The sequence below is a fragment of the Muscardinus avellanarius genome (genome assembly GCF_963383645.1).
Source record: "Muscardinus avellanarius genome assembly, chromosome: X".
Taxonomy (NCBI): Eukaryota; Metazoa; Chordata; class Mammalia; order Rodentia; family Gliridae; genus Muscardinus; species Muscardinus avellanarius.
The window spans coordinates 3,944,162-3,951,673 of record NC_137792.1 but is presented as its reverse complement, the minus strand read 5'-3'; the positions used below and the strand labels follow the sequence as shown (position 1 = coordinate 3,951,673).

At 38.0% G+C, this 7,512-nt stretch overlaps 1 pseudogene across 1 annotated transcript in view; it reads left to right on the top strand.

Moving 5' to 3' along the window:
* The first annotated feature begins 2,482 nt into the window (after window positions 1–2,482).
* Window positions 2,483–7,512, top strand: part of LOC308279446 (small ribosomal subunit protein uS7m-like) — a 32,115-nt pseudogene continuing 27,085 nt past the window's right edge. The window contains exons 1-2 of the transcript in view: window positions 2,483–2,552; window positions 5,190–5,306. The product of the transcript in view is annotated as a small ribosomal subunit protein uS7m-like (transcript). The remainder of the gene's footprint in view (window positions 2,553–5,189; window positions 5,307–7,512) is intronic.

Here is a 7,512-nt window from a genome sequence, read left to right as displayed (position 1 = left end):
CTTAAGACCAGACTCATCAAGGAGAACACAATTGTCCCCCCCTGAAGTTTTATTATCTATTGCAGGAAATAAAGACTGAACAATGTAGCTACACCTGTCTGGATTTTGTTACCAGATACTGTCAGTCTCTATGGCTCATTCCAATTCCAAAGGGAATAATTGACAAGGGGATGTCTGTCTCTTGGGTCCTTCAATCTCTTCTAAAGTCATTCACTATTCTAAATTGCCTATACTTTCCATTTTCCTCTCTCCTGTAATGAGGTTATTTAAGCTCCAACCATCTGGCCTTTCTTTGAGTTTCCTATTTTGTGTGGCTTCCAAGCTTATGCATGTTAATAAATGTTAGGCATTTTCTCCCACTGATCTATCGTCAGTTCATTTCAGTAGACTCGATTCAAACCTTGAGAGGGAAAGTCTGAGCTGCTTAGAGAAGCAAGCTGCCATGTTGTGAGCTGCCTGTGGAGAGAACCACTTGGCGAGGTGGCCAATAGCCAGGGAGAAACTGGCCCTCCGTCTGCACACCTGTTAGAAACCCAATGCTGCCAAGCACCTGAGTGAGCTGGGAAGAGGACTGTGTGTCTCAGATATGGTGACCTCCCTGCCAACAACCTTGCAGAGAACCCAGATAAGCTGTGCTGTGGGACATAAATATGCCGTGTTTTAGGCCACTAAGAATGTGGTACTATTGTAACGTAGAAATAGATAAGTAATACAGTATATGGCAATGATGGATTTCAATCAAGCTTGCTAAACATGTGCCTAAATTCATTTGATCCATTACACACATATTGAGCTAACTGCACAGTTTATAGGTAGTAAGCTTTACAGGTATACTTTTATGGTTTCATATGGACCCTAAAATTGAAGGGACATGGGAGAAAGAAATATTCTGGCAGATACAACTTCACTGGCTGTTAGAATCACAGAACACTAAGGGTGAAAGAAATCCCAGAGATTAAGGGTCAAAAACCTCTCATTTCACAAAATAAAAAATTGGATTGAGAGAGAAGTTTCAGGATCACCCAGGGAGTTAAATTGGGGTACAGAACTCTCCTAACACCCAATCTTTCATTCCATACAGTCTTGTCATTGAAATTTAGGCTAGAAACCTCTTTCATCTCTACCATTTTGTAACCCAAGAATTTTCCCATGCATCATGGCTACTTCTAAAAGGAATTTTCCCTCTTTTTATCTATTATATCTTTAGGTTTTCAAAACTCTGCTGAAATCTAAGAGAACAATTATATGAGATAAAATGCATAGCCTCTACCTTTTCTGGAAGAATATACTCAGGTAAGGACCCCATTTCAAAATATGTCAAAATGGCAGACGTTTAAAATGAGACTAACGCTGAATGAGTTCTACCTTTTGAGTTGTTTTTGGTTCATCTTTGTATTCATGGCATGTCATCCTTCTGCAACCCAAGCTAGCATTGAGTAGTTTTTTTACTCCCGAGAAATTTGGGTTCTCTGAAATTGGACGGCATTTCAAATTTCTATAATGGGGGTCATTACACATTTTTAAGACTTGAAAAGTCCCCTCTCTCTCTGCCTCTTAGTTGGCCGCTTAAAAACACAAAGGCTTGGCAGAGTTTAGGTGAATTGCTCACATTTGGGGTTTTTATGTATAATTTTTAGACATATTAAAGACAAAATAAGGTGCAACCCCCTTTTATAAAAGGCCCCATCTGCTGCATGAAAAATATTGTTATCATGTGTGAAAATTCAACTGCACGGTTAAGGGGAGAAGTCAGAGCATGATCCAAGAGCAGAAACGATCACAGGTTGCCCGAAATTCCACCTCCCATTCTGTCTCCTCCAGTTCGTGCTGATATAAGATACACACAACAGACCTTCAGCTCTCTGAAACTGTGACACCAAGGGTACCATTTGGTTTTAATCATGGAAACTGGATTTTCATTCATTTCAAGCCCAGGGGTAACCATGAACTTATTCAGGAGTTTAGGATGAGCTAGAGATGGCCCTAGCCCATCTCCTAGACAATCTGATTGGTCCAGGCTTTGGGTTTATGGAGAACTGCTCTCACCTGCCTACAGTCCTCTGGTTAACGCCCACTCCTGCTACCAGCCAACTCTGTGGCCAGCTAATGGGGAGCCAGAGCTGTGACATCTTGGAGGACTCTGCCCACTTGTGTTCTGAAGGCTGATAGGTCTCGATCTCACTGTCGGATTTATTCTTTTCACCCCTCCTGAGAAAAACAATGACACATGGCCAGAAGGATTTGAAATGACAAAGACAAACACTGACTCACAAAATTCAAAGTTAAGTGCTTTGTCAGACTCTGCAAATGCACTCTGCATTTAGGTCCATTGTCAAAATGTTATGAATTGTGGAGAGCTGTTTTCCATCTCAATAGAAATGCTAGGGGCATTTACGAAATGGACATTGTAGAATGTCCATCAGCATCCCAGGCTTCTATCCACTAGATGTTAATAGCATCTCCTTAAACATGAAAACCAAAAATGTCTCCAGATATTGCCAAACGTCCACAGGATCCCAAATCACCCCTGGTTGGTAACCACTGCTTTAGAGGTAAATATCCTGGATTTTCTACTTATCATCTCTCACTTATAGTTTATAATGACCTATATTTGAATAGATATTGTTTATCATTTTATTTTTTGAAATCTGTATAAACCTGATTGCTGAGAAAAATGCATACACAACTTACACTTGACCTCCTGTCCTCTCAATGTCATTTTAGAACATTAACCACCAGGCACACCCAAGGAGTATTAAATTCTCCAGGAGAATATAATTTAATTTGACTTACTAGGTACTATTGACCAAGGTCCAGACTCTGGGAAGTTACATGATAACTTGCACATTTTGTTCGGTAAAGATGAAAATTATTTCTTCTGGGTAGAGCAGATAACCCCAAAGGTTATGGTTTTATTGCCCTGGGGGACATAATCAATTTTGCCTTTAACTTTGTAAATGCATTCCAGCATCCTTTTCCTGATTAGCTGCATACATAAGTCTCCCTCAAATGATCTTTGAAATAGCTTCACCATCGTGCTAGTTCACTCTTTTGTCAAATAAATAATTCTTTACATATAGGCATTCTATTCAGATGCTCCTGACCTTACAAGGGGGTGAAATTCCCACCAAATCCATCATAAGTTAAAAATATCTTATGTCATAAATGCATTTAATACACCTAAACTACCTAACTTCACAACTTTGCAATATGATATACTGGTGAGTGTGGGTTGTTTCCCCTTGTGACTGTGTGGCTGACTAGGAGCTGTGGATCAAACCCAGTGCCCAGCATAACCAGAGGGCACTGAACTGCAGATCATTAGCTCAGGACAAGAACAAAATCTAAAATTTGAAGTACAGTTTCTATTGAAATATATCATTTTAGTATCATTGCAAAGTTGAAAAAATCATCCTTTGAAACATCATAAATCTGGAATCATCCATATTGGTATGAGAGTCAAAAAAGGAAAACTTTAGATTAAATAATCATCTTATATGCGTGATCCCACAATTCATTTGTGTTAATATGATGTCCCCAAGATTCATTTATGTTACTGAGTATAGGTCATTCATTTTTACTGTTGTATGACTGTAATTACTACCTTATTTGCCTTTACCAAGCTGATGGATAGTTAGATTGTAACCACTTTTCTGGCTATTAAAAATATACTACGTTTTATTTATGTGCATATTTCTTGACAATCTCCAGAAGCTCTTAAGAGTTTATACCTAGGGATAGAATTCCCAAGTCAGAACATGGATATCTTCAAGATTTGGAGATAATGCAAACTTACTTTCTCAAGAAAATGATCAAATTTATAGTCTTATTAACAGTGCAGAAGTGCAACTATTGCTCAACTTCCTTGTTAATATAATCACATTTTAAGTTTTGAAAATCTTTTAGGTATATTTTAAATTAAATTTTTTAATTTCCTAGATTAACTTGTATTTGCTGATTACAATAAGGTTGTGCCTGTTTCCTTCCTTCCTTTCTCTCTCTCTTCCTTTCTCCCTTTCCTCCTCCTCCTCCTCCTCCTCCTCCTCCTCCTCCTTCTTCCTCTCCCTCTCTCTCCCTCTCTCTCTCTCTCTCTCTCTCTCTCTCTCTCTCTCTCCCTCTCTCTCTCTTCATCCTGGGGACTGAACCCAGCTACACATCTGGGCCTTCTTACAAAGTTTTAAAACAAGTCCTCACTAAGTTGCTGAGGGTCTTGCTATGTTGCTTTGAGGCTGACCTTGAACCTATCTATGGTCTTCTTGTCTCAGCCTCCCAAGTACTGGTATCACAATAGCCAGCATGTGTAAATAACTTAGTATCCAGTGTCTATAAATATTATACAATATTTGCAAATGAATAAGGACAAGCTAAATAACTTGATAGAAATAAAATATAAAAGTTTTAGGAAGGAGCTTCACAGAAAAACTAACATATAAAAATATGTCCAGCCTAACCTGGCATGGTGGGTGCACGCCCATAATCCTTAATTGCTCAAGTTGTAAATCTCTTCTCCCAGCTTCCCGGTTTATTTCACACTCTATATGGTAACTTTTGCTTCTGGCATGTTAGAGCTTTACTTTAATGTGCATCTCCTATCTAGTCTGACAATCTCTACTTTTTAATTGGAATATTTAGATCATTTCACTTAAACCCTAAATATGGTCGGGTTTAAATCTACCAGACTTCAGCTTATTTTCTACTTGTCTCATCTAACAACTGTTACTTTGTTCTTCTTTTCCTGCCTTGCTTTATCTCCATAGTCAACTTCCTAGTTATACCTCTCCGTTTTATTTTTTATTTATTTTTTGTGGTACTGAGGATTAAACCCAGGGGCATTCTACTTCTATGCTACATTGCCAGCCCTATTTTATTGAAACAGGGTCTTGTTAAGTTGCTGAAGGTCTCACTAAATTGCCAAGGCTGGCCTCAAATCTGCTCATTTTCCATCTCAGCCTTCCAAATCCTGGGATTATAGGCATGTGCCACTACACCCTGCTTTGGTTTTATTTTTCAATTGCCACTCTAGAGTTTGCATTATCTGTCTTTAACTTGTCTTAGTCTACTTCCAAATAATACAATCACAATTTGCAGACAGTGAAATAAATATTCACCATTGCTTTAGTCAAGGGAGATGAAGAAGAATGAGATGATGGTTCTCGGTGACTTTCTGCTTCTACTTTTGCTATTTGCAGCTCTTTGTCTCTCTCCCACTCAGGGCATTGCCTTGTGTAAACTCAATAAGCGCTCATGGATGGCAAGTGCCAGGCTAGTAAACTCCCTGGAAGTGGTGACCGTTGACCATAGCTACCGTATCATGGCATGGGCGCTTCTGATTTACCCAAGTGTTTAGCGAGGTCTTTCTCCACTGTGTTTGATCAGTCTTGTGTGAACTCTGAGAACCGTTCAGCTTGCTGCTCTCCAGTAGTGCTTCTTTGCTCAGTCTTGTGGAATCTCACCCTATGTGTATGCAGTTTAATATTTAGCCAAAGCCTCAAGGAATCTATAAAGATTTCTGGAGCTCTTTCTCTGCCTAGTTTCTTCCCCTCAATAACTCCACTCTGCAGATTCCAACTGCCCAGTCACCTTGAACAATGATCTGTCTCCTCATTTTACAAAGACCACCATGTTCTACTTGAGTTCCCTTGTGTGGCATTCCAGAAAGTGCCTCCAGGTAGAAAGCCAGGGAAATCATAGAACTCATCTTGCTTATTTCTTTTCTTTTTATGGATGACTACTCTATACTTATTGCCCAATGGATGAAAAATAATTGTTTTTATATATTTTGCAACAATTGAGTTTCCCATTTGTTTAAGGTGAAAGGGTAAGTCGATATAGTTGTACTGTTGTAGCTTAAAGTGAAAATCTATGCTGTCTTTTGAGAAATAAAAGCTGTTAATTGATTTTTGGAGGCCTCAATTTTATAATTATACTTTTATTGTTACATTTTAATTATATATCATAGTAAGATTTAAAGAAAGTACTTAATTTAAGTGAAGCCATATTTACTGATCTTTGATTATTTTAACACTTTACATCTTAAGAAATTATTCTATTCTGAAAGTTTCCTCATTTTGATCTCTAATCCATTTTCAAGCAACTTGTATGTACTTCTTTGTTTATATAGATAACAAACTGTCATAAAAATCATTTATTATAAGTTCATTCTCCTATTGGTTTGCAATGCCACCTCTTCAATAAATCAGACTTCCATATGTGTGGCTCTGTCTCTAGGACTTTTGTGTTAAACTGGTTAACTTTTTTGTATCTATGCACTATTTCATAGTCTTTTGTTCATTTTTAATTTTTTTATTGGTCCATTGTTTCATAGATCTTAATGAAGTACATGATGGTAGAGGCATACATGCACACATGGCTCATTTAGCCCTTCCCCAATTCTCACTCCATTGCCTCTCCCCTCCCTCTTTCTCATGTTTGGCTTAGCAATTGACTTTGATATGTCTGTAAATGTACATTATGTATATTAGGGAATTTTCCTTTTTCACCATCCCACTATCCCATTAGGTCGCCTTATTTGGTCATCTATAATTTCTCCTCCTTCATCTAGAGTTCCTGCTATGACCCATTTCTCCCTAACTCTCACATATTAGGGAAAGCATCTTCTTTCTTTTTTTTTGTGACTGACTAATCTCACTTAGCATAATGTCCTCCAATTCCATCCATTTCTCTGAAAATGATGTAATTGAGTTTTTTTTTTGATGGCTGAGTAAAATTCCATTGTGTACATATCCCACAGTTTTGTATCCATTCATCTGTTGATGGCCATCTTGGCTGGTTGCATAGTTTGGCTATGGTGAATTGTGAAGCTATGAACAGATACACATGCATTAGTTTGGTATTTTGGTTTTCATTCTTTTGGGTAGATACCCAGAAGTGGTATTGCCGGATCATATGGTAGGTTCATTCTCATTCTTCTGAGGATCCACCATACTGTTTTCCAAAATGGTTGCACTAATTTACACCACCAACAATGTATTAAAGTCCCCACTTCTCCAATCCTCGCCAGCATTTATTGTTTCATAGTCTTAATTATTCCAGCTTTGTAATACTCTGATTTTCTAGAAAGTCAAGTTCTCCCATCTTATTTTTCAAATAACATTGCCTGGGATATTTTTATTTTGATGAAACTTTTAAAATCGGTTAGTGAAGTTCCAGATCATATCCATTTGAGCTTTTTATTGGGAGTGCATTGAACCTATTGATGAGCTAGTAGACAGCTGATACATTTATAATATTGGATCTTGTGCTGGTTAAAATATGCCCCTAAACTCTGACATTTTTTCAAAGGATGGATTCAGGGAAGGGGAGAACGTAGGGTGGGAGCTAGCGGGAAGCTCACCAAGTGCTTTATGCATGTAAGTCCTTAACACATTGGACTTCATTTTGATGTGTGATTTCAATGCAACAATAAAAGTATAAGTTTTAATAGGATGAAGATAAACTGTTCTTCCCTTGGGTGAGGACCTGACTTAGCAACTTGTTTCTAACAGATTGAAA